The sequence below is a fragment of the Micrasema longulum genome, unplaced genomic scaffold (genome assembly GCF_059751315.1).
Source record: "Micrasema longulum isolate JH-2025_06_02 unplaced genomic scaffold, ASM5975131v1 h1tg000684l, whole genome shotgun sequence".
Classification (NCBI taxonomy): Eukaryota; Metazoa; Arthropoda; class Insecta; order Trichoptera; family Brachycentridae; genus Micrasema; species Micrasema longulum.
The window spans coordinates 99,487-125,340 of NW_028277880.1; the positions used below are offsets into that span (position 1 = coordinate 99,487).

The following is a 25,854-nucleotide window of genomic DNA, read 5'->3' on the forward strand; positions in this document are numbered from 1 at the left end:
GTTCAATAGTGGCTATTTTCCCCTGCGGTCGAATGGGTTGAAAAGCTGCAAAGTTCATGAAATGGTCGGTTTACACTGCGATCAGAATGTTGCAAAAATGATAAGTCAACACAATGCAATGCGGAATATTAAGCCGTTCCGCCCGCAAAGAGAAGCCATCTGTTCCCTAGGGCGCAGTGCCACTCTTTATTCCATACTAGCTTGTATTCAACTTGCGATGAGAATGGGAGATTTCTCAGTCAATGCAGTTTAGTTATGCGAATATTATTCCCCATTTGAAAATATGGCGGGAATCTCGTCCAGTAGTGAACATCTGGAATAAATAAAATGGAAAACGAACTAAAATGTTGCCATTATACAAAACGTAAGAGACGTTCTTATTTTGTATTCCGTAAAAGAAGAGCGAAATGACAGGCAGAAAACAAAAAAGGTTCAAGCAACACGCGGCCGAAAAATGGGATTATTTTTTCCCTTTTTTGGCATTTTACCAAAGAATGATAATAACAAGGAGGCAAAAAACTTTGTTCTCACGAATACGCATACAGATTAATGACAAATAAAGATATGGTAAGATCATAGATATATATATAAAAAAGTCGTTATTAATTAAAAAATGTTGTTATTTTTTACAATAACTTTTTTTTAATAGAGAATTTTTAGAATGGCAGAATAATCGGTTATATTCATTTTATGCAGATTTTTTGTTAAACATTTTTTTTTTGGAAGCCAGAAAAAAAAATTTAAGGCGATGATTTTCACTGCAACATTTTATTGTCCCCGGACTGGATCTGAAGCGTAATACTGATTATAGTGATTATGTTGCCTGCATGAATAAATAATCAAGATAGTTTGTGCCCTATGCACCACTAGGCGAGGATAAAGAAGTTATAATGTTCGTAGAAATAGCAAGTCCGAAAAAGGAGAGTACTGATTTAATAATTGATTTGTATATACCAATATATATAAATAATGATATTTTTATGTTTGTCGTACTAGCTTTGTGGATCATCGTAATAAATAAAATGAAAATCAATTTAGTTTAATCAACAATGTTTTGAGTGTGTCCAAACGTTTGTAGATAGGCTGTATTTAACTAATTTGTGTAAGAGGTAAAAAAAAAAGAAAATTGTTTTCTGGCGTTGCCTAGTAGTTGAATTGGTTCAGCCGGATGAACCTCACCCACATGATAAACGTTTTAGCTCTTTTACTTCACAAAAGTCAACAGATGGAAGAGTTTAGGAAACGTGCCTGTTTAAACATGAGCAGAGTGGTGAATGTTTCACAGTGTATAAAGTGGCCACTTAAACCAGCCAGTGACATGTCAGAAGCCCTGTAAATGCCAAGACTTTCATATTCCCTTCTCAATTTTTTTTCCTAACACGTTGCCTTTTTGAGGGTTACTCAGCAACTAAACATTAAAATTTATGAAAAAAATAGTGAAAAATTAGTAGGTGTCGCTAAGAGTTGGGATCGTCAGGGAGGGAGTAATTGTGTTTAAGGTGAAATTAGACTTTAAAGGGAAAATATTTCAAATAGGTCTTTGCTTCAAATTAAGTTAAAAACAGCGATCAAATAAAGTTTTAAAAAATGATTTAATATGTAGTTAAACTCAACTAATTTGTTCGCTGTTTTTTTATAATATTTGAGCTGAACTCGACAATGTTTTTGCCATAGCTAGACCATAGCTAGACCCTAGCTAGACCATAGCTAGTACATACTCGTGTTTAGATTAAATAAACACAATCGAAAGTTAAATATCAATCATTGTATTTAGCGTTCTTGTTGTACCTACAAAAGTACTTTTTTATATTTGTATTCCAAAAGATAAAATAATGCATTTTCTCATACAGAATTCTTTTTGCAAATATCAAATTCTGATATTCTAACCAATAGGGGTGCACTATATGTGGGAATGCGATTTTTAAAAATCTATTAATATTATTTTATCGTTACTCAAAATCCACTAAAAATAAATAAATGGGTAGAAATTATACGTAATTTGAGGAAAGAATCTGATTGGGATTCATAAAAAACGAATCTTGTTTGTAAACATTCAAAAGGTTTTTTTATACTAAAAAAATAACAACTTTCTATTTTTTAAAATATAATATGCATTATCGTAGAATGCAGCTATGGAACACGAAGAATAAAAAATTTACGCTCCTAACTTTTTTCTACTTAACAGATTAAAGATATAAATATGCCCATGGCAATGCTCATTATTTTACTGAAAACCGAATGGAAATTGGGACAGTAGTTATTCAGTCTATCGAGGACACACATACGAAAATTGCCTTTTATATATAGATACATTATAAATATTATACATATTTGGTTGATATTATGGGCTCGCAATTTTGCCGTATTTTTACCACTAACAAAACCGTAACTGCCCGACGTCGGCACGATCGAAGCTCGCCAGAATCTGCGTGTGCCCGGTCTGCTTCGGTTCAGTTGGTTTTTGCTCTCTCTATATTTCTAAAATTTACAAATACCCACACCACGTAAATCCGTGTATACTGTAAATTTCTGCCCTTCTACTTGTCGGAAATGTTTGATGGGTTCGAAAATTGCTGCGAGTTCTCGGTCGAAGGTTGGGTATTTCGAAAGTGCGTGACCATAATATTATTGAAATTAGCTAGTTAAATAAAAATAAAATGTTAAAAAAATAGTTTTAATTTAAATAATTTATAAGTTAATAAAAAAGCAACGTAAAATACCGTAAATACTTCTTTATTTTGACCTAACAACCAAAATCTTAATCTCAAAATAAAACATTTTAACAATGAAAACAAAAAAAAGGGAAAGTTTTCATCGTCCATAGTGTTCGTAAGTAGCACTGAAACTTGAGTTTATACGAATCTGTTTATTAGTACGAACGGGAAATTTTCTGATTGCATGAAATTTTGAGGGCAGTTTTGAACAATATTTTGTAAAGCTTTGGAGAGGTAACTGAATACTGAATAGAGAAAGTTTGAATGAGAAGTGGTCGGACCTGACTTTGAATAAACCATCGTTTTTGTACAACTTTTTATGGGTAGAAATTCCTGATGAAATGTTGCACTTTTGTTTCGTCGAACAAAGGCGAAATATCTGGGATCATTAAGACGACGGAAACATCGAAATTCCTAAAGACAGAAATTAAAGTCAGAATTTATTTGAAGAAAAAGCAATGGAATTGCAAATAGCATCCAAGCAAATGGTGGCAATGCAAGAACGGCGTATCAAAATAAGATTAAATAAATTATAGAAAAACAATTATTCATAATATTGTTATTCGTGTTATTAAATCCTAATTTTTATTTGTCAACATAAATTTGAATATAAGTAAACGATTAACAATAATGGCAGGGATATAAATTCAACAATGTTTGAGTATGTCGAAATGCTTGCAGACTGGCTGGATTTCCTCCCAACGGAGTTATTCATATTTATTTTTATTTCAACAGAGAGGGAAATCATTTTTGAGAAGGGAATTTGGAAGTATAGGCATTTACAGGGCTTATGACCTGTCATTGGCTGGTTAAAGTGGCCACTTTACACACTGTATAACATTCACCATTCTGCCTATGTTTGAATATCCACATTTCCTCAACTCTTCCATCTGTTGACTTTTGTGAAGTAAAAGAGCTAAAACCTTTAACACGTGGGTAAGATTCATCCGGCTGAACCAAATCACCTACTAGGCAATGCCTGAAAACAATTAAAAAATTTGTATACTTCTTCTTTTACCAGGTTGTAAATTCAACAAGGTTTGAGTATGTCCAAATGCTAGCACACTGGCTGGATTTCCTCCCTACGGAGTTATTCACATTTAAATTTATTTTAACAGAGAGGCAAAACATTTTTGAGAAGGGAATATGAAAGTCTAAGCATTTACAGGGCTTATGACCTGTTATTGGCTGGTTTAAGTGGCCACTTTACACACTGTGTAACATTCACCATTCTGCCCATGTTTGAACGTCCACATTCAACAGATGGAAGAGTTGAAGAAATGTGAATGGTGAATGTTACAGTGTGTAAAGTGGCCACTATTTCTAGGTGATTTATTGTACTGTGTTGGTGATTATTTATAGTAGCTACTTTTAACATAAAATTTCTGATTATTTTTTTCTTTATACCTTTAAAAAGGCAAATAATCTGATATAACGGAATCTTACCTTAAATTTATTCCACAATAAATTCACAACGGATAGAATAAGAATCTTGTAATTGTGATACGAGCAAAACATTTTTTAGTACAGTTTTACGTCAATTTAGTGACTGCTGGGAGAATCAGAAGCGTCATGAGTGTGCGAAGGAAAGATAAGGGAATACTCCCACACGCGCCCTTTGTACTCCTGATTCAGGGTAGCCATTAAAAGGAAAATAACTATCCCCGGGGTGCAAGGAAGTAATTTGGAGGGGACAAAAGTCTCTCCAGGTCGCTATTATTAGTATAACCGTCTTATGCCTCAATTGCAGCTATTCCCTGCTTTGAAAAATACACCGTAAAATGACTGAAAATACAATACTCCGACTGTTTTTTAAGTAGGTTAAGATAAAAGTTCTAAAATTCTTATTTTATAGAATAGCTTTCGTCTTTTCATTATTGCTAGAATTTCCAAATAAACAAACCTGTACCGTGATATCCGACAGGTAACAGATGAATATCACATACTACGAATACCGATAAAAATAAATGAAATTGATTTAGAATAATTAATCATATCTTTAAAAGTATACGGATATTGTGGATACATGTTTTCAACATTAAAAAAGAAATAAAAATACGCCAATAGAAAAACGCAACAAGTTTGGCCTTGATAGTTGTGACGTCAAGATTCGTGATAATGTTCTAAAGAAATTTGAATGGTCAGGAAAAATAAACATGAATCGTGACGTATTAGGGTGTGGCCAATTGAATGACCGTTTTTGCGGGAGTTAAAAATTAGAAAATAAGAAAATATTTTTTATGCTACCAATAAGTTTTTTTTTTAAATGACAGTATTTCATAGACGGTTATTAATTTAAAAATGTAAAAAAAGACGTGATATTTTTCTATTTAAGACGGGCGTTTCAGCAGTAACAGGTTCCCTTTCACAAATGAAAAATTAAACTCTTTTGAGAAACTGTTTCTAAAGAACAGTTTAGGGAAGCGTGGACGAAAAATCGCATAGAATAATTAAACTGTTCCTTATAACGACTCACGCTGATCTAAACTGTAAATATTTAAAAACAGTATTATTTGATATCCTGGCTATTTTTTTCTTCACTGTAACTGTTTAATTTTCTTATGGTACTATTACAGATATTTCCGAAAAACGACTATTAATCTTTTTTTCCCAGTAACAGTTTATTTTTTTGTGAGACCGTTTCTGCTGTTTCGAAGAATAACTGTTTTAAAAAAGCAGTTTTATTATTTTTTTTTCTTTAAATAGAATATTTCTTGTCACCCGCAATGTCAAAACCCACTCAACAGCACGTTTGAAATCTTATCCACAGAATGATGTTCATATGTTATACCATGTGTAAAGTGCACACTGAAACTAATTAATGGCAGACCATAAAGCTTGTAAAAGCCTAGACTTCAATATTTCAAACAAAAGTAAATATACGAGCATAGCTTGATAAACAGTATTTCTGGCTTGCTAACGCCTATAAATTTGTGTGAGGTTGTAAACAAAGCCCCCTGAAAATAAAAATATATACGCAATGTTTATGTTTGTTCGTCTTCGTGCTAAGATCTGGTTAAAATTTCATGAATTTACAGGGTAGCAGACCACGTGATAAGTTGTAAATTTTTAAACCGCGCGATAATACTTTTGGCGGTGTAAAACGTTTCAAGTTCAAAATTACTGACGGAATATTTATATCCATTGTTTTGAGGCACTAAAATTTTAATTTTACTCACTCCGCGGCTCCTGTAATGTTTGCTTTTGTTGGGGAGATATTCCCTTATAAAAATAATGACAGCGTTTGTACAATGTGAAATTTGTTGTTTCTGTAAAATAAAGTTAAGATAAAACAAACTTGGTATTGCGATTAAAACACTTGTGTATCATTGAGGAGTTCCGCATTCAATTCCCAGTGGTATTACAACAGTAACATCATTGAATACTGGTTGTGGTCCCGTGGGTAGTGTCATGGACTCCGGAACAGTAGGTCCGAGGTTCGAATCCCACTGTACTACAACTTGCTTCCCATTTTTAAACGCGTTTATTTACATTTTAATTTGCTGCAACAGAGAGGAAAAACATTTTTGAGAAGGGAATATAAGAGTCTAGGCATTTACAGGGCTTATGACCTGTCATTGGCTGGTTTAAGTGGCCACTTTACACACTGTGTGACATTCACGAGTTGAGGAAATGTGGATGTTCAAACATAGGTAGAATGGTGAATGTTACACAGTGTGTAAAGTGGCCACTTAAACCCGCCACTGACAGTTCATAAGCCCTGTAAATGCCTAGACTCCCACATTCCCGCCTCAAAAATGTTTTCCCTCTCTGTTGGAACAAATTTAAATATGAACAACTCCCTAGGGAGAAATTCCAGCCAGTCTGGCAGCATTTGGACATACTCAAAACATTGTTGACGTTTATTTACGACTAATAGTAAACAGTCCCAAAATTAAAATATTTGTGTATATCATTAAAACGCACACTTTTTTTAAAAAGTTTTTTTTTTAAGCCTGGGTGTATTTTCTAAATTTTTATTTATTTATTTTACCACAGTTATTAGGCGCCTTGACCTGCTTGGATGTTAAATAATGGAAAAATATAATTTTAAAAATAATCGTTTTCGTTCTTATAATTTAACAAAAATTTGGACAAACTCAAAATATTGTTGACGATTTCACCTGGTCCAAGAAGAATTATAACAAAATGTTTTAAGTTTGGGGCCAGTTTTAACTAGCCGAAAATAACCTAAAGCTAGAAAATGGGAATAAAATAACTTCTTATCCTTAGGCAGAGTTCACACAAGGATAATATAATACTCTCCTGTCCAGCTCCGTAAACAACCTTGACCGCGCAGGACAGGACTGAGAAGACGAGTTTGAGAAGATCTCGTTAGTCTGGAATCTTTTTTTATATTGAACAGAGAAAACCAAGATTTTGAGTACTCGTTTAACTGTTCAAATCTTTCATTGAGTGAAATTAAGGTAGTGTCCAAAAAATTCAACTTCAAATTTCTTTTTTGGAGAAGTTATAGGCTCACCATGGGCCACTATAATGAGTTTGTCGCTAGATTTAGGAAATTTATGAGTAAGTTGGACTCACTCGATGAGCGAGAGGATAAAATGGGGCGCCTGAATCGCTTCTTTACATCTGGCGCCCTGGGCGGTCGCCCAACCGTTTTGTTGAGATCTTGTTCATCAATTATGTGTAAACACAGCATGCACAAATAAAGAAAAAAAAGTTTGTGATTGACTTTTTTCATATTAGGTAGCTTTATTGAATTTTATGATTGATTACAAAAAATAATTACTAACATGATATTTCAAATTAATTTATCTAATTAACATAAGTGACAATTTGATTTTATAAATTGCGTTACCGTTTTTCTATGATTATTTAATGTATCGTTAAAGATATCTTTATCAGAATTACTTTCTACATAATTATATAATCTTAACATATGTGATAATGCGTTAAAGTGCGCCATATTAATACTAAAGGTTGGAAGATAAAATGTAGTGTATGATCTCAATCGCCGACTGGGGACATTTTCTAACCAAAATAAAGAATCAACAAACAATTTATTATTTTATAAAGATACATCAACTCTAAAACCTTTTTTATCTTTGTTTTCCACTGTGCAAACAGCGAGCATTACAATTCATTGCTTAACAGTTTTATAATCTTTGATATGTTGGACAGTTTGTACATGTGTTTTTTGGTGTTTGGGCACATATTTCCAGCCATAACCACAAAAATCCGGATTTCGTGCCTTACATTTCACATGCATTCTTTCTGCCAACTCTCAGCTGCACCTTCACGAAAACAGGTGGCGCGATATAGTATCAGTGATATTTTACGAGTAACAGCGAAAGTAGTGCGATGTCACACGGCATCCTCTCGCAACAGTTTTATATTTAAAAAAAGGTATGAATTTCGCAGAAAAATTGAAATAATATAAACAGTTTTATAGTAAGTTATTTTCATGGCATTTTAACTGGAGTATTCTTGGTATGTCCCTCAGAACTCACGGATATTTTTCATCCTCAGGCTCGGAAAGGTTAAAAAGTGTGATTTGTATATTGTACTGATATTAAATTGAATTCATAGTTTATCGATAATAAGATTTAAGTTAATATTATCATGAACACCATCATCATCAACGTCATCATTCCCTTTATGCATAGGGCACCGCATTGGCACACCAATTGCAGTGTGTTTTGATCATTTTTGTTAAATGAAGGTAAGATGATTAGTTTTACGCTTCAGGTACCAGTCAAAGAACTATGAAATATTATAGTGGAAAAACACATTTTTAAATAAATATTTGATCTGATCCATGCCGGGAATCGGACCCAAGACCTCTTGCGTGGTAGGCAAACGCGCCGACTATTACACCACGAGGCTGACAAGTTAATATTAGGACAATTGTAAAATTCTGTACCTTTGTACTAGTTTAACATTAAATACATAAAATATGTATGAACAGATATGAAACATAAGAAAGTCGTAATTTCTTTTACGTTGGGTTTTATTCGAATACTCACTTACTTCTAAAAATAATCCTACTTCAGGGCAAATTCTTAAAATAAACCTACCAGCATGGCGTCGAATTGACCTTTTAAATTTAAAGATTTTTTACGACATACGACAGTGATAACGTTGCGGTGGTAAAACGAAAATGTGTACGTTGGCGTTGTGAATTTCATTACGACTGAAATCAATACATTTTTGCACGATGGCAATACTTTGATATATTGTTTTTGAAGTTATTTCACGAAGAAGACAAAAAATCCCGGGTTCGACTCTCTACCATAAAATTTCAAATAGAGTTTTTACGGCAGAATTCTGAAGTGTCTCTGGATTTGCCATCAAAAAGACCTGGGGCCTTATGCTGGACTCGTTCGTCTTTAGAATCGTATGTGACTTACATAAATTGACGAGTAATTGTATTCTTGAACCATCTGAACCCTTAACGAGTGCTCGACTCGATGGCTACTCTCAGGAAAGAATTATGTCAAAGAAAATCGAGTGGAGACAAGACCGCTTTGTTGTGTGGTGGCTGATTCAATTCCAAAATATAAGAATTTTTTAAGGCGATTCTACACTGCAATGTTTCATAGTTTCTGGACTGACACCTGAAGCGTAAGACTGTTCATCTTAACCTCCATGTAACAAAAATAATCAAGATACGCAGCAATTGTAGTACCAATTTTGTGTCCTACTGGGCAATTACGATGAAATCAAAATATTATTAAATTTAACCATCAATGTCGAACATACGAAACTTAGGATAAAAAAGACAAGATAGAGTCTCAAAACTCATAATACAAGGGATTAAAACTGTACAATTAGTTTGATGAAGAAAAAGAAAGCTTCAAAATATTTAAAATTAAATTAAAAAACATGTTCTGGAGAAATTTTATACAATTTTTTTATGTTAATAAAAATTCATTACTTCTTAAGATGTATTCTTCTTCCTCTTTCTTCTTCTTCAGCTTTGTTCTCTCCAGTGCTAGATAAAGGCCTCTTCCAAACGTCTCCATTTCTTCCTAACACCCGCTTTCATCATCCATGGTTCACCGGCTATCGAGGCAATGTCATAGACTCATCTTTTCTCTGGCCTTTCAACACTTCTTTTGTTTGCCCATGGTCTCCAATTAATTATTCTGGGTGTCCACGTGCCATCATTTTGCCTCGCTAAGTATCCTGCCTACTGCAATTTAATTTTGCTGCACGATCCATGATATTCATGATTCCGGTTCGGCGCCTTATTTTTTCATTTCTTATTCTGTCTCTTAGACATGCACCGAGCATCTGTCTTTCCATGGACCGTTGCGTGATAAGATGTTATGTAATAATAATTAAGCACAAATAAAATAACAAAATTATTATTTTGTACTGTGGTCAACCTCGTGGTGTAGTGGTCAGCGCGTTTGCCTACATGCAAGAGGTTTCGGGGTTAGTTTCTTATATGATTAATATGAAATATTGATTTAAAAGGGTGTTTTTACACTACAATATTTCATATTTCCTGTACTGGTACCTGAAGCGTAAGACTGATTATCTTACCTTTACGTAGCAAAAATGATCAAGATACGCTGCAATTAGTGTACCAATGCAGTGTCCTATGCGTCATTAGGTGCGGAAAGGGGATGAAAATGATATTGATGATGATGATGATAAATTAAACTCTGTCGTAACATTTTTACTTTAATGAACAAATCGACGACATTTGCATTAAGCTTAGAGTGTGTGTGATCTTAAATATTAGGGTAAATAACAAAAACGCAAATAAAAAAAAAAAAAAGTTTTGAAATATGTATTGGTGATTTAGTTGTCTTTGCTTTTTATAGTTTTTTGTTTGTATATACGTCTGACTTTTTTTTGTGTCACTTTCCACACTACCCAGCCATCTTAATTTTGGTCGCTTCTGCTTCGTCTGCCTTCCAGAGTGGTATAAATAACCTGTTTTAGGGTGCGGTAATAGATCATTCTGTGCACATGGCCCAACTATTGTAATCTTCTTATTTTTACGAATTGTGCAATGTTGGGTTCGCCATACAGTGCCTCTAATTCATAATTAAACCGTCTCCTCCGCACTCCGTTTTGGTTGACAGCATCAAATATCTTCCTGAATATTTTTCTTTTAAATACTAACACCTTGTTTTTTCTCTTTTGGTCATAACCCAATATTCAGCACTATATGCAATGACCGGTCTGAGGAGAGTTTTGTAAAAAATGGTGTTAGTTTTTCTAGCGAACAATTTGGATCCCAGATGTTTAAACACGCCATAATAATTCTTATGGATGCAACTAAAGCTCTTGTAAATTCTAATGTCGTTTCGCGTCTAGATTACTGTAATATACGCAAATCTCCCAAAATATCAAAAACTAATAAACTTTAATCTGTTTTCAATTCAGCAGCAAGGTTTATTACGGGAGTAAAAAAATATTCTCACATCTCACAACATCTTCGAGTTTTGCACTGGTTAAAAAGCCCAGAGAGAATAAAATACAAGCTTTGCTGGACCGCGAAATATTCAAACCCCTTCACGAAATGGCTCCAAAATACCTATCGAACCTTTGTATTAGGGAAAATACACGTCGAAGAAAATCTACTCTTAGGTCAGTATTTGATTCAGGAAGAGGAAAACTTGTCGAAATCCGGCGCTCCCCAAACACTAGATTTGGAGATCGTGCTTTTGCCGCCACCGGCCCCTCTGCCTGGAACCAATTGCCTTCAAACTTACGAATCATCGACAGTCCTAGTCAGTTCAGATTCTAACTAAAATCCCACTTCTTTAGACTATCATACCCTCAATTTTAAATCTGGAAATATAATATATCACTTTAGTTTAGTTAGTATGTAAGTCTAGGTAGCGCCCTTGAGGTGATTTTTTTCAAAAATGGCGATATATAAATCAGTTAAATATTATTTATAGTCGTGCTCTAATCTTGGTACTATTATGGTTTTCATTAGTCATTTCAGTACCGAAATATTCAAAAATGGTTGGTACATACATAATTAATAATAACGTTTCTACGTCTCTAATAGATTGAAAACTCATATTTAGAGAGGGAGTTCGTTTGACATATATTTTTATGCATATAAAAGTATAAAGTATCTAAAAAATATTTAAAACTTTTAAATAATTTTATATTATGCACATTTTCTATTTGCTTTAACAAAATACTAATGTGTACATTGTAATTGGCAGGTGAGCAGTAATATCATGTAAATTTTCCATAACAAAATAAACGAAAAATAGACGGGGCTAATGTAAACACTGAAAAACATGGCAGTATCATAAGAATACTCAAAAAACAAATAGGAAAACCATTGCAGTGGAAAATTCGTTTAGTGCAAATGAATGAGTAACTTTTGCGATATTTGTATCTTTACGTAGACGGTTTTATCGCAGACCCAGCTTTTACACACGGGAAATAGAAAAAGCGCTCGAATAGTGCGATTAACCCTCCATTCCCGGTGATGTGTAGGTAGTACACATTACATTTTATACCTCTATAAATTTGTTTCTAATTTTGTGAGGAATTAAGTAATAATAGAACGAACGCAGCAAACTTCGGTGACAACTTACATCAAGCGGAGACAATACGGTTAGCTGAGCTATATACTGCGGATGCCCCCTGAGAGCCTTAACCACGCTTGCCTACTTTACAATGCTTCAGGTTCTTGACGTTCTGAATGTCCACTGCTGACTGTTCGTCAGCAGTTTATGTCAGAACTGCGGGACGCGAACCTGAATTGGGAGGACGCGCCGGATCTGGCAGCCGATAAACATGCATGGAAGCTCTTTGTAGACACTATATGCTCCAACTAGGGAGCGGACATGGAATTATGATGATTAAATATAATAAATACTGTGTTAAAATTTTCGACATTTCTCGGTTACACATTTACGTATCGGTTAAAATAATACATTATTAAATAAAATATACTTATTGGGCACAAATAATGAAAATATCAGAAATTGGAGATAAATCACCAATTAAACCAATGTGACGCAAGTCGCGGCGTATGAAGTAAAATAGTACTGATTGTTTCACACACTCTTTACCTCTCACTTTTGACGCTTCAGGTATATTCGCAAGCGAGAGAAACAAATTTAAGCGTCGTGTAGGTCAATAACCAAGAGCCTGTACACTTTACTGCCATACGCCAGTAGCTTCTCAAGCTCCCTTGAGGGTGGTTACCTCGCTCGTGCTGCGAGGGTCAGGTAATGGTTTTTTCATGTTTTTAGCAATCAGATTAAAAATATTATAACTTTTGCCTTCAACCTCAAAAAAAAGAATAACCCGCTAACCTATATTTTAGAGGCTTGTCAGCAGGTGGAAAATAGGAGATATGGAAGAAGGTTATGAAAATACACCACAGTACCCGGACCCATTGAGAAAATAATATGTTTTGGATTTTTTCTTGTAACTAATGGAATCGAACTCGTGACACCAGACACAGAGTTAGCCGTTTAACCAACTGCGCCACAGCACCCATCTTAACTATAAATAATTTATGTGATTGCCTTCATTGGCAATATATTGTAATATTAATATATTCAATTTTCCGATTTAAAATCTATCAATTTTGCATGTGTAATGACTACACTGCACCAAAACGCGGGAATGTTTTTGGCACAGTTAGAGAAGGGTTAACGCATTTAAAAGAATCAACAGGTTATTGCCACAAATTGCTGACAATTTGAGTACAGAGTACATAAATGTTTTTAAAATATGTTTTTGCCGTATTATCAGCGCCATGATGAAAGTTTTGTAGTTTTTAAATTACTCCGCGCGTGACGTCACAATTTCTCTACGGTGAGTTCTGCTGATTTGTAAATAGGCTTTGCATAAACCGGAAATCTATAATAAAACTCTATAACGTTAAATCGGGTTGTGGTGCTGTGGCTAGTGTCTCGGACTCACGGACCGAAGGTCCGTGGTTCGAATCCCACTCTACCCCAACTCGATTCCATTTTCTAATAGTGAGTTATTTACAACTCGTTGAAAATGGCCCTCAAAATTAAATATTTGGGTAAATCATAAGAACGCAAATATTTCTTTTTAAAAAAAAAAAAAAAACTGTTTGACTCGGAAGAACTAGCGATGTTGTTCAAAGTAGTTCGTTTTTTTTCCATACATTTTCAAGAAACTTCCCTGAACAATTGAACGTAGTTATACAGAAAACTGCCAACCATAGACAAGTGAAACTGAGATAATAGCCATTTTGTGAGAAAGAGTGAATTATAAAATCTATACAACAATTGGTATGTTTTTGACTTTAACAAACGATAAACAATGAATACATAAGTTTTTTTTATATATGACAATTAAGAATCTTATAATGTAGTTTGACCAGTTTTTATAATTTTTAAAGTACCATAAGATTTTTGTAGTGCTATGGGTGTTTTCTGCACATTAAGAAATGCCGTTTTTGTAATCGACACCTTTTTCCGAAGATGATTTATGTGGTTTTTTGTATGAAAACGGTCTACCTTTAAAAAAAAAAACAAAAAATTGACCTTACTGCACCCGATAACATCAATATCTCATTTTTCCAAAATTGTGAGCTGGCTGCTTTCTGCATAAATGCAATCAATATAATGCTCTTATTTTGCTTCTTTTACAGGTAAAATCACTAAAATGTTTTTCCTAACGCTTGCTGATGCAGCAAACTTCCGTCATCATCACCAAAGTACTTTCGAAATGACCCAAATTTTTACCGGACACGGAGCTATGAGAAGTTATCTATATAGGTTTAAATTAAGGAATGATGACTATTGTCCATGCGATGATATTTCTTCACAGAGTATCGAACATCTGTTATTTCAGTGCCCATTTTTCAGTCTGCAACGCCATAATCTTGAAGCAGAATGCAGGAAAGATGGAATATCCTTAACAGATATCCACACTGTAGTGTAAAGTAGTTATCACGCGCCATTGTTCTTGAACTTTACAATAATGGTGATTGGACTCATAAAGGTAATAAACCAAAATCAGTGATCGAACATCCCATTTCCAAGACAAACAAAAACGATTTTTCCGAGTACCTTAGCCTTGTACATGATACGTAAGGTTATTAAATACAATGGTCCAAATGTAAAAAAAAAAATTCTCTTATTTTTACCGCGCATAAAAAAACAGTTTTCATATCCAATTTCTCGTAGAACTGAACATGTTCATTCCACGTGGTCAGCCAATAAATAAACAAAGACAATGAATTAAAACAAAACTTTTAAAATCATAATTTACTAAAATTATTCCAGTCCGCTGTGCCCAGGTTTCCGCTTTTTTAATTAAACATACTTACATTTTTCTTCCATTACGAGACGCCATTTTGTACAGCTCAAATGAGTTCCAATGAATTCGTTACACAATTTCATAATTTTACTTTCAAATGGTTTTGTGTGTAATTGGATTTCCTTAATTACAGACGGGAAGAGAATTCAAGTAAAAACCTGAAAATTTCATTTCAAAGGTTTTCAATATCCGATTTCTCGATTTGTTTGTTTTTGTGATGAGGAATTGTTAAAGGTGGAAACGATAAAAGAACGTAAAGTAAAATAAGGTTTTGTTTGGCTATGTTTTATAAAGAGGGAAATAATATAATAAAACTTTTGGGGCGTTTTAATGCAATCAATTTTTATGAATGTATGTATGTGTATGCGCATGGGTGTATGTACGCGTGTGTGTATGTACATGTGTATATATGTATATATATATATATATATATATATATATATATATATATATGAGTGTATATCTGTGTGTATATTAATCAAAATGTGTATCCGAATAAGTTTATATTTTGTTTGTCTGTGCTCTATATTAATTTGTTAACTATTATAATATATTAAAATGTAATTGCCTAGCTTGGAACGGGGTATGTACCCTTGTTAGCTGGGCAAAGTGAACATGGAATTGTATTTTGATAAAGAGTGTGAATCAATAAATAAATAATGATTGTGCTAATCAATTATAGCGAACAGTTAAAATTGTTTAAAAAACACATTAATAATCATTCGTTCATGAGCGTTCGAAATACGGTCTCTCAACCTACGGCCAATTGAGATATGTTAGATAGAATAGACTTTAGTCTGTTGCGAGCGTTCCCCGGATACTTTTCTCCTCGTAAGTACTAAAATGCCTGTACATCCTTGCGTACATATGTAGACGCAAAGATACTGCACAAATCGATCAGGAAAAGACTAAAAAAATGATTTTATATCCTTTCACCGATAAGTAATGTTTTTATCTTTTTTCTTTTTTTATTCAGATAACAAATGAAAATACAATGTTAAAACTAAATACAATTTTTTAAAATTAATCTAATAAATATATTTACATCAACGTTTCCCATTACGTAAAAGAAATAAACAATTCTTGTGTACATAATGGAGAGTGACGTCTTACAATAGTTTATTTTATTTTAATTAATAATATTTTTAGAATAACATACGAGTAAATAAATTACAAAAAAAATTACAAACGATGTTTTTAATCAGTGTTATATAAAGGAGAATTATAAATGTAGCTTTACACTTCTTTCATAAATATACTGTATTCCTGGCTGTACTTTTTATTATCTTCGTTCATTTCATTAAAGAAAAATATTCTGAAAATCTTAATCAATACTTGTTTAAAATAGCTCTTTAAATGTTAAAAAACGTTTTATTAATTTGTTACCAGAATTACTTATACGTACAACGTAACTTTAAGCTATATCCTGTCTCTGTCCTGCTTGGTTAGTCGGGCGCATGGTGAAATGATAAACAAAGGTGACGCGTATGCGGAAGGGAGCGACATACTGAATAGAGCTTTCAGTAGACCGATGTACACAGTCCGTGTTTTTTACTGTACTACTTGTTTTGCTTGTCAAAGTCGACGTGATACAACGTGACGATACTTTTTCCCTCCGCTGGTCATTCCTTTTCCTTTGAGGACGACTTTTTAGCTCGGATTTGTATGGCGTGTCATCTCTAGGTATATTATATCTCAACGTTAATAATCATTTATTATTTCATGTTTTTTTAAACCATTATTATATATGTAACTATTTTAAACTATTAAGAAACGTATTATAAAAAAAAAATCAGCTTTTGTTTGTTTGAAATTATAGTTTGCTTTTCATAATAGTTAAAATATTTTATTTTAAGTTGTTTTAAGGTCGTTCTCTGAATTGTAACAAAAGTGGTTTGTCGTAACTCAGAAGTTATTATTCTCAAGGAAGCAATTGTAGAGTTTGATAAAGTTTTAGAAGCGTTGCAGTATGTAAATACGATACTATAATTAAATTGTACTATATTGTGTTTCTTTGATTAAAAATTTATTAAAAAAAAATACAAGTACATTACGATTGTACTATATATTATCGTCTCTAAGAATAATTGATATTGAAAATGATATTTTGTTACGTCATCGAGAGTTTCATGTGAAAAAACAATTGAAATCAACGTGATGAAACGAATGATATATATATTAAGTTGGCGTTTATTTTTTAGAATTTCATGTAAGACTTTTAAAACTGAATGACACTAGTCTAATAATTAAATTTATTTTATAAAAAAATCAGACGATTGTTCACGCTTATTATACTAAAGAGCATTTTAAACAAATGTTTCAAAGATAGGTGCGAAGGTTTTCACGGTCACTGTTATCAATATGTTTCTTTTTGGGTGATACCGTGTGTGCCTACTGCTGACTGCGACACGGTACAAATTACTAGTACTTAAACACACACTTATTTCTACAAAACACTCTCTTGACCCTGAAGATGGCTCCTGCATTGGTAGCCGAAACGTCGGAACAAATCCAACACACACGGTATCACCCAAAAATGAAACATATTTATAAATATTTCAAAGATTCAAATAATTGCTTAATTATATTTTTAATCAGTTTAAAAATAAACAACTTTATAAGATACACGAATAAAAAATATCTACATATCATTTTAATTTGAAAAATTTGTATTCTTAAAAAACAAAATATCACAAAGGTTTATTTTGTATTTACTTTTCCTGACGTTAATTGGGTTGTTCATTATCGTTACTTTGTATGTATTATTAAACTTTTTACAACTGTGTTGGTTTTAATAAAAGAAAAGTTAAGAAACCATTTCCCTATCCACACCAGACGGGGCATAGGGCACTGCATTAGCATTTAAATTTCAGCCTATCTGGATAAATTTTCTAACATGGAAAATAAGGGATAACAAAATATTGCAGTGTGGAACAATCACCGTTAATACAAATGCTTAGCGTCAACTCTACCAGGAATTTAACCCTGTAAGCTAATGCTGCAACGAGGCCCATTTATCACCATTTGATTTCCCCTTCTAGGATATTATTACCTAAATTAGCCATCGAGTTAAAAACGCTCGTACAGTGTTTTGTTTATATTTTTCATATCCAACTTTTTTCTTTATTCGCTTTGCCACAAAAATTAATATAATTTTTTTTACTGAAACGAAAAAATGATTTCTTTTGAAAATCTTTAACAATAATTCAAATAATAAACGAAAAGGATCCTAATAAATAACATAAAGGGACGCCAAGTAAAAGTACGCTGAAAAGGTTTTTTTTAATTTATTATTTCTCGATACAAAATGTCTTCAAATGAGACGAATTCCTTTCGACTTTCAGGGACTCTTCTAACTGAGTACCTAATTAAGTTTCAATTGGACTTGGTAAATATTTACAAATTTTCTCTGAACCCGGCCGTAAACAACCAGATTTGGAAGGGTCTTTTTAATAATGTAATTACTCAATTGATCCGAATATACAATATTATAATACTTTGTATCTTTCATTAGTTAATTTGATTTATTTCACTGTTTTTACAAAGTACATTTTTTCTTTTTTTAAGGTCCCGACTAGCTAGGAATTCCCTAGAGTAATACAAAAAATAAAAAAAGTAAAAAATAAACATAACATTTCTAAATAAAAGATAACAATATAACCATGAGAAAATTTTATGTTCTAAATATAAATACATATTACACAGTAAGGTTCAGAATACCCATATAATAATAATAAGAAAAATAAATCAACATTGGTACTTAAAAAATTATAAGTTTTTGAGCAATAAAAAAAAAAAACCTAAATTAACTAAATAATATCTTTATTTAGTAAAATCATCATCATAAGTTGGTTGGAAGAAGTTGCCATTACATATGTGCATAAATGCTGTTATGTGTATGTATGTTTAAATGTGGGCACACGTGTGTGTGTGTGTATGTATATGGAGATACATAAATAAACATATATATATGTTAGTCTGCATAATCACGGGTCTTCTACTAGGCATTTTAATATAAAAAAAAAGTATCGCAATTTTTTTAATCTCAATTATAATACTTATGATTAATCTAACTGGTCCAAGAAAGAGTACAAATGCGAAAGAATGGTCGGGAAATGGCATATGGAAGTGTATTCTATTGATAAGACCGCTCGTAATGTGATGGTTGGCGCGTTCAACTACTACGCATGAGCTGGGTTCGATTCCTAGCAGAATGGACGTGAAGAATAAGTCTTTAAGGTGGTTTTATACCTACTACAATATTTCATTGTTTCTGGACAAGCACCTAAGTGTAAGACTGATCACCTTACTTGCGGCAAAAATGATCCGGATACACAGCAATTTAAGTGCCGATGCACTTGCTAAAAAAATGATTGAAATTTACTTTGAATTTATTTATTGATATATTAGTTTTAATAATGGGAGGGCCCGATGTCTTGCAGGGTACCCGCTGGCACAGCGCGGGTTTAAACTGTGTAACTCGGTTATAAGCTTAGACTATACCCTGTCTGCGTAATCTATAAGTGTGAAAGCACTACAATTAATGATATGAATAATACACGTATAAAACATGTGAGTCGAGGTCTTGTAAAAATAGTTATTAGTTCATTGGGGGGGTAATTGTAATTCTTGAGACCTTTGAAGAAAAAGCTATTTTGACCATGATTTGTGTTGAATAAAGGGATTTTAATATTATTTTGATATCTAAGTGACTTATTCATATCAAATTTGTTTTATTGTTTTTTTTTATGTTTACACCCGATAGTTTATTCTTAAGAAAAACTGATGACTTCGGGAGAGACTAAAGCGGAATGAGTTCGTCAGAACATGTGAGTTTGTATAAATTGTAGCTATGTTGTTGTTACTAATCAACGTACCTAAATCTCTCGCTATAATAATTCGTTGAAATGTTGTGGAATTTTTTTCATGAACAGCCTAGAGTCTATAGACAAGGTTAAGGCGCGCGGGTATTTTCTGATATCGGATAAAGTGGAATTGTCCCTACGGACAATCCTTTCAGGAATCTGAGTTGCCTTGGCATTAATAAAGTCAAGGAGTGTGAGATATTGTCACCTACATTTTTGGGTCACGCAATCAACTTGTCTCACACTCGCAAGAACAAGACATACACTGCCATGAAATTTATGTGAGAAACAAGGGGAGATTTAACTTAGATTTCATAATGTGTTCTAGATTTAGTATACCCACGCACTAGCCATGCCTAAATGGGATTTTTTGTTTTCATGAAAAAAATGATATGTTATGTAATAAAAAATGTACCAAATGTAAACTGAAAATTGTAAATAAATAAAATAAATATATAAAAAACTGAAAAATTTGCTGAAGTTGAAATACATCCGTTAAAAAAATTATAAACATTTTATAATTATTTTAAATCTTTGTTGTAATATGTTAATATTAACAGCTCCCCAGGGAGTTGAATCCAGTCCTTGTATACAAAAATTTTGACAAACTCAAAATATTGTTGATAAATCCACCTGGTCTACAAAGAAGTATCGAAATTGAAAAAAATAACAATTTCAGGCGTTGCCTGGTATGTAGGTGATATAATTCAATTAAATGAATCTCACCCGCATAAATAAAGGTTTTAGCTCTTTTACTTCACAAACATCAACAAACGAGATAATAGAAGGAATATAGATATTATATATCTTTTTTGGGTAATACCGTGTATGTTGGATTTGATCCGACGTTTCGGCTACCATTGCAGGAGCCATCTTCAGGGAAAACTGTGTGTTTTATAAAGAAATGTATGTGTTTATGTACTAGTAATTCAATGGTAGCCGAAACGTCGGATCAAATCCAACATACACGGTATTACCCAAAAAAGATACATAATATTGATAACAGTGACCGTGAAAACCTTCGCACCTAGGAATATAGATGTTCAAATATTGGCAGAATGGTGAATGTTACCCGGTGTGTAAAGTGGTCACATAAACCAGCCAATGACAGGTCGTAAGCCCTGTAGATGCCTAGACTTCTATATTACCTTCTCTAAAATGTTATTCATCTCTGTTGTAATATGTTTATATTAAATTACAAGTTTTTCTACTAAAAGTAGAAAGAAGATAAATGTACCTATACCTTCTTATTGAAATTTGTTTTTTCAAATTAAAAATGTAAGATTTAAGATAAGCTAGTAAATATTGTAAGAATAGCTAGAAAAATTTTAAGTAATGTTAATTAAACGGATAAACTAGTAAGAATTAAGTAAGCTAACTTAATTGATTAAATGGTAAGTAGAGTAAATTTATCTGAAAAACTAGTGGTATAAATTTAGCTAAGAAAAGAGTTAGTAGTGTAATTTTAGCTAATAAACTTGTTAGTAATGTAAACATAGTGAGCAGTAGTTACCTTTATGCTTATCAACTGGTAAATACTGATAAATTTAGCTGAGAAACTAGTAAGTAGTGAAAAATTATATTTTGTAGTCCCGTGGCTAATACCGCGGAACACGGATCACTGATCGAAGATTCGAACCCGCTCCAACTTGATTCCCATTTTCTAATATTAAGTTATTTATAACTCGTTGAAAATGGTCCTCAAAATATAAATATTTGGGAAAATCATTAGAAAGAACATATTTATTTATAATTTAAAAAAAATAGATAGTGTCAATTTAGCTGAGAAACGCGCACGAAAAATTAAGCTCAGAAACTTGCGAGTATTGTATTTATAATATCAGCTGAGAAATTAGTAAATAGTGACAATTTAATCAAGAAACTAGTAAATAATGTAAATTTATCAGAAACACTAGCAGATAGTGTAAATTTAGTTTATCATTTTACCTTTATCTCCACCTAATGATGCCAAAGGATGCAATTGGCATGCCAAATACAGAGTATCTGGATTATGAAGACGACGTGATCATTTTATTCCTTATGTTCCAGTCCAGGGCTGGTATTCCAAACGTTCTCACCGCCGCGTAGAAAAATCATTTATCTCGCGTATTTATATAAATACTCGATACACGAGTTTTCTACGGCTGCGAGAGCGGTTCAGAATAGCACCCCAGGGACGTTAAATATTGCAGTGTAAAACCACCATTTAAATAATATTTCCTTGGCCTTGCTAGAAATTGAGCCAGGGACCTTTATCATGGATGAGGAACACGCCTACTACTACACTAGAACCACTATCTCCACTTGATTGACTTTTTAAATGATTATTATTACGCCCTTTTTCACATACAGAACTGTACCCACACGTATAATCCATTTGACGGGACACAGTAATTTACGAGTTTAATTTACCCTAGAAGTCTATAAGCGTTATCCAGTATTGTATTTATGTGATCTCCAAATAAAAGCTTATCATCCATCAGTACACCCAAATCTCTCGCTTTTTTTGAACGATTGTCAATTTTTCCTGATAGTTTGTAGTCAAATAGTATCTTTTTTTTCTTTTGAGTAAATGACATAACAAGACATTTATCGGAATTCAATAAAAACGGATTATCCTTGCAATAGCAACAGATTCTATCTAAGTCAGCTTGAAGAACTTTGCAATCACTTATTGAAGACACAATTTTAAATGCTTTATTGTCATTAGCGTATAGCAAAACAAATTGAGTTTTGAATGCATAAAATTATATCATTGACATAAATAATAAAAAAATAAGGGTCCAAGATGCGAACCTTGAGGGACACCTGATGAAATTGGTTTTAAATGATGAATTAAATCCTTTGAGTGATATATTATAATTCCTTTTCAATGTAAGAGCCTTTTGCACACGAGTAAATAAATAACCTTAAATGTGTCCAGCCGGATAAGAAATACAGTTATGTATGTGAAATAGAATCAGAACCCTGGACGAGTGTATGCGACTCAATGACCACTTTCTAGTAGAAACCCTAAAAAAGAAATCGAGTAGAGATATGTCCACCTCATTGGATAGTGGTTGGTTCATTCGCCTACCATTCTTGAGGTCTCGGATTCGGCTCCTGGCAGGGTAGACGTAAATTATTGCCTTTAAAGGTGGTTATACACTGCAACATTTAGATGTTCCAGAACCACGATTACAACCGCTAACTTCATTCATTCATTCATCATTCATTCATTCCTATAGAATAAAATCGATATATATGTACGAAAATGTGTATATCTATATAAAAAAGTAAGTTTCATCGTCGGTAACCTGTAATTGAACATGTTTATAAAAAAAATGAAAACAAATTCTATTTTTTATACAGAAAACGTAGACGTTTTACTTTGTAGATAAAATTGAAGATAAATGTTAACTTCCCATTGTAATATGGGTCATGTGTCGGCTATTGTCAACCTCGTGGTGTAATGGTCAGCGCGTTAGCCTACCATGCAAGAGGTCTCGGGTTTGATTCCCGACATGGTTGATATAAAATATTTATTGAAAAGGGTGTTTTCAAACTAGAATATTTCATAGTGTCTGGACTGGTACCTGAAGCGTAAGACTGATCATCTCACCTTCATGTAACAAAAATGATCAAGATACGCTTCGATTGGTGTACCAATGCAGTGTCCTATGCACCATTTGGTGCGGAAAGGGAACGATGATGATAATATGGGACATGGACCCGATTACAATTAGAAGTTAACATAATTATCTTCGACTGTCTGTAAAGAAAAATCAATATTTGTTTACGAAAATGAATATATATTGGCATGAACATTTAAGGTATCTTTAACATTTTAAATTTCGAGCTCGATTGTTGTGAACTCCTGAATCTTATTAACTTCAAAATACTGAATCGAGTCACTAGAAGAACTGAGTTGTTTGGAACTACATATGTAAGTACTAAATATGCACAACACTCTCCGATTCCGTGTTTACATTCCTAATCCAACAAATTTATTTGTGATAAAGACATTTTTAATGCAACAATTCTTTTTTTTAAAACGTTCTTAAATGTACTGTTTAAAACTAATTATTAAAGTCGTAATCAAACTTTCTTTTTCAGGCAATTTTTTTATAATTTTTGATGTCTATTATTATTGTTATGTTATCTCTTTCCGAAATTAATTCATCTGATATTTTTGTGTACCATATATTATATTACATTATTATCTAATATATACCTGCTGTTAACTAATTTTTATTATTTGTTTTTAACATTAATTTGTAAATACAATTATTTACAATTTATTTAAAATTTATTTACAATTTGCTTTTTATTATAACATTTTTCTTATATTCATATATTTTTCTCTTTCATTATGCAAAATTTCACTTTTTATTTTGCTTTGCAGCATGCTTTTTTATTTCTACATGTATATAGAAAAAATGTTGTATATTTAAAAATTATTACTTACTTATCGGTATAATTTTTGTAAATGCCCCTTGGGCGAATTGTAAAATTAAATAAATAAATAAAACAAATAAATCTTTGTCGGTAACCTATAATTGAACATGTTAAGAAGAAAAAAATGTATGCATATTCTGCTTTTCATACAGAAACCTTCATTTTACTTTGTAGATAAATGTTACCTTCCCATTGTAATCGCGGCGCTAGGCCCTGTTGGCCAATACATTATAGCCAACGCATTGGCCAACGTGTGGAGGAGGCTATTTGTGGCTGGCAGAGCTGGCACATCCACTGGCACATACGCCGGCGTGCGATCCGTCCGTGGTTGGGTTTATACGCACATCAGAGGGCGCTGGCCGAACGCTGGTCATCGCATCCACAAGTTGGCCTGGCTTTTAGTATACTACGAAGTGTGCTATGCGCAAGTAATTTTTGGCGTGTTTTTGACGTCCGCACTGACAGATATTAACCCTCCCTCCCCGGTGATGTGTAGCTAGTACACATTGCGTCTAATAACTATAATATCTCTATATAATAAATATTGGGTTTAGATTTTCAGTATTCCTCCGTTACACATTTGAGTATTAACTAAAATAATTTGTTATTAAATAATAACCACTTATTAGGCACAAAAAAGCATTTTATCGGAAATCGGGGATAAATTAAAAATATAATCAAAAGTATACCTACAGTATACCAATAACACCTGGCGTTACACGCCCACTACATGTCCACTCACGTAGTCCAGTACAAGCTACTTAGTAGCTCTCGGGAAGTTGGCACGGGTGCACATTTCACCCGAGTCGTTGGCGATACCCAATGGTTTTTTTATGTTTTCAGCAGTTAGATTTGAAATATTATCATCTTCGAATAAAATTATGGTTCATTAAAGCCATTCCTTATAAATATTCCATTTTTCCCTTTTTAAATCTCTTATTTTTTATTGTGTAGTGACTACACAGCACCGTAATGCGCGGGTGTTTTTAGGACAGTAAGGGAAAGGTGACTATCTGACGTGTGTGCAGTTTAGCGATGTCATTGCCAATATGCGCGCCGGCGTACTGGCCAACGTACTGGGCGCAGAAAGTAGTGCCGTCTTAACAAAAATGAACCACCTATGAGAAACTCAGGTGGTTTTTTATTTTATTTTTTCATTTTGTTAATATACAATTAAACTAAACTAAAACAATATATTAAAATTTTTACGTATTGTATTATCAGTGCTATGATTTTTTCAAGTTTCGTAATTCTGAAATTACTCGACATCGTTCAAAGTAGTTCAGTTCTATTAAAATATTTTTTAATATTTTATTAACACATTTTCAAGTAACTTTGCAGTACAATTTAATGATCTAATTTTTATCGAGAGTAAGAAAACATTTTATATTTCTGATTTCCCGTAGGGCTGCACTTCCTAATACAGACTAATAAGTACCTCTATCTACTTACATATATAATATATTTTTATTTATGTCATAACCCCGATAACACAATCAAGAATCCAAAAAGCCACAAAAAAACATTAAAGCAAAAAAAACTGTGTGTTTTAAGCAACTCATGTAGTTTATTTTCGC

At 32.9% G+C, this 25,854-nt stretch overlaps 1 protein-coding gene across 1 annotated transcript in view; it reads right to left on the reverse strand.

The window, feature by feature from the left end:
- Positions 1-25,854, reverse strand: part of LOC148279663 (A-type potassium channel modulatory protein KCNIP1) — a 213,400-nt gene that overhangs the window by 55,029 nt on the left and 132,517 nt on the right. The gene's annotated exons all lie outside the window — the stretch shown is intronic.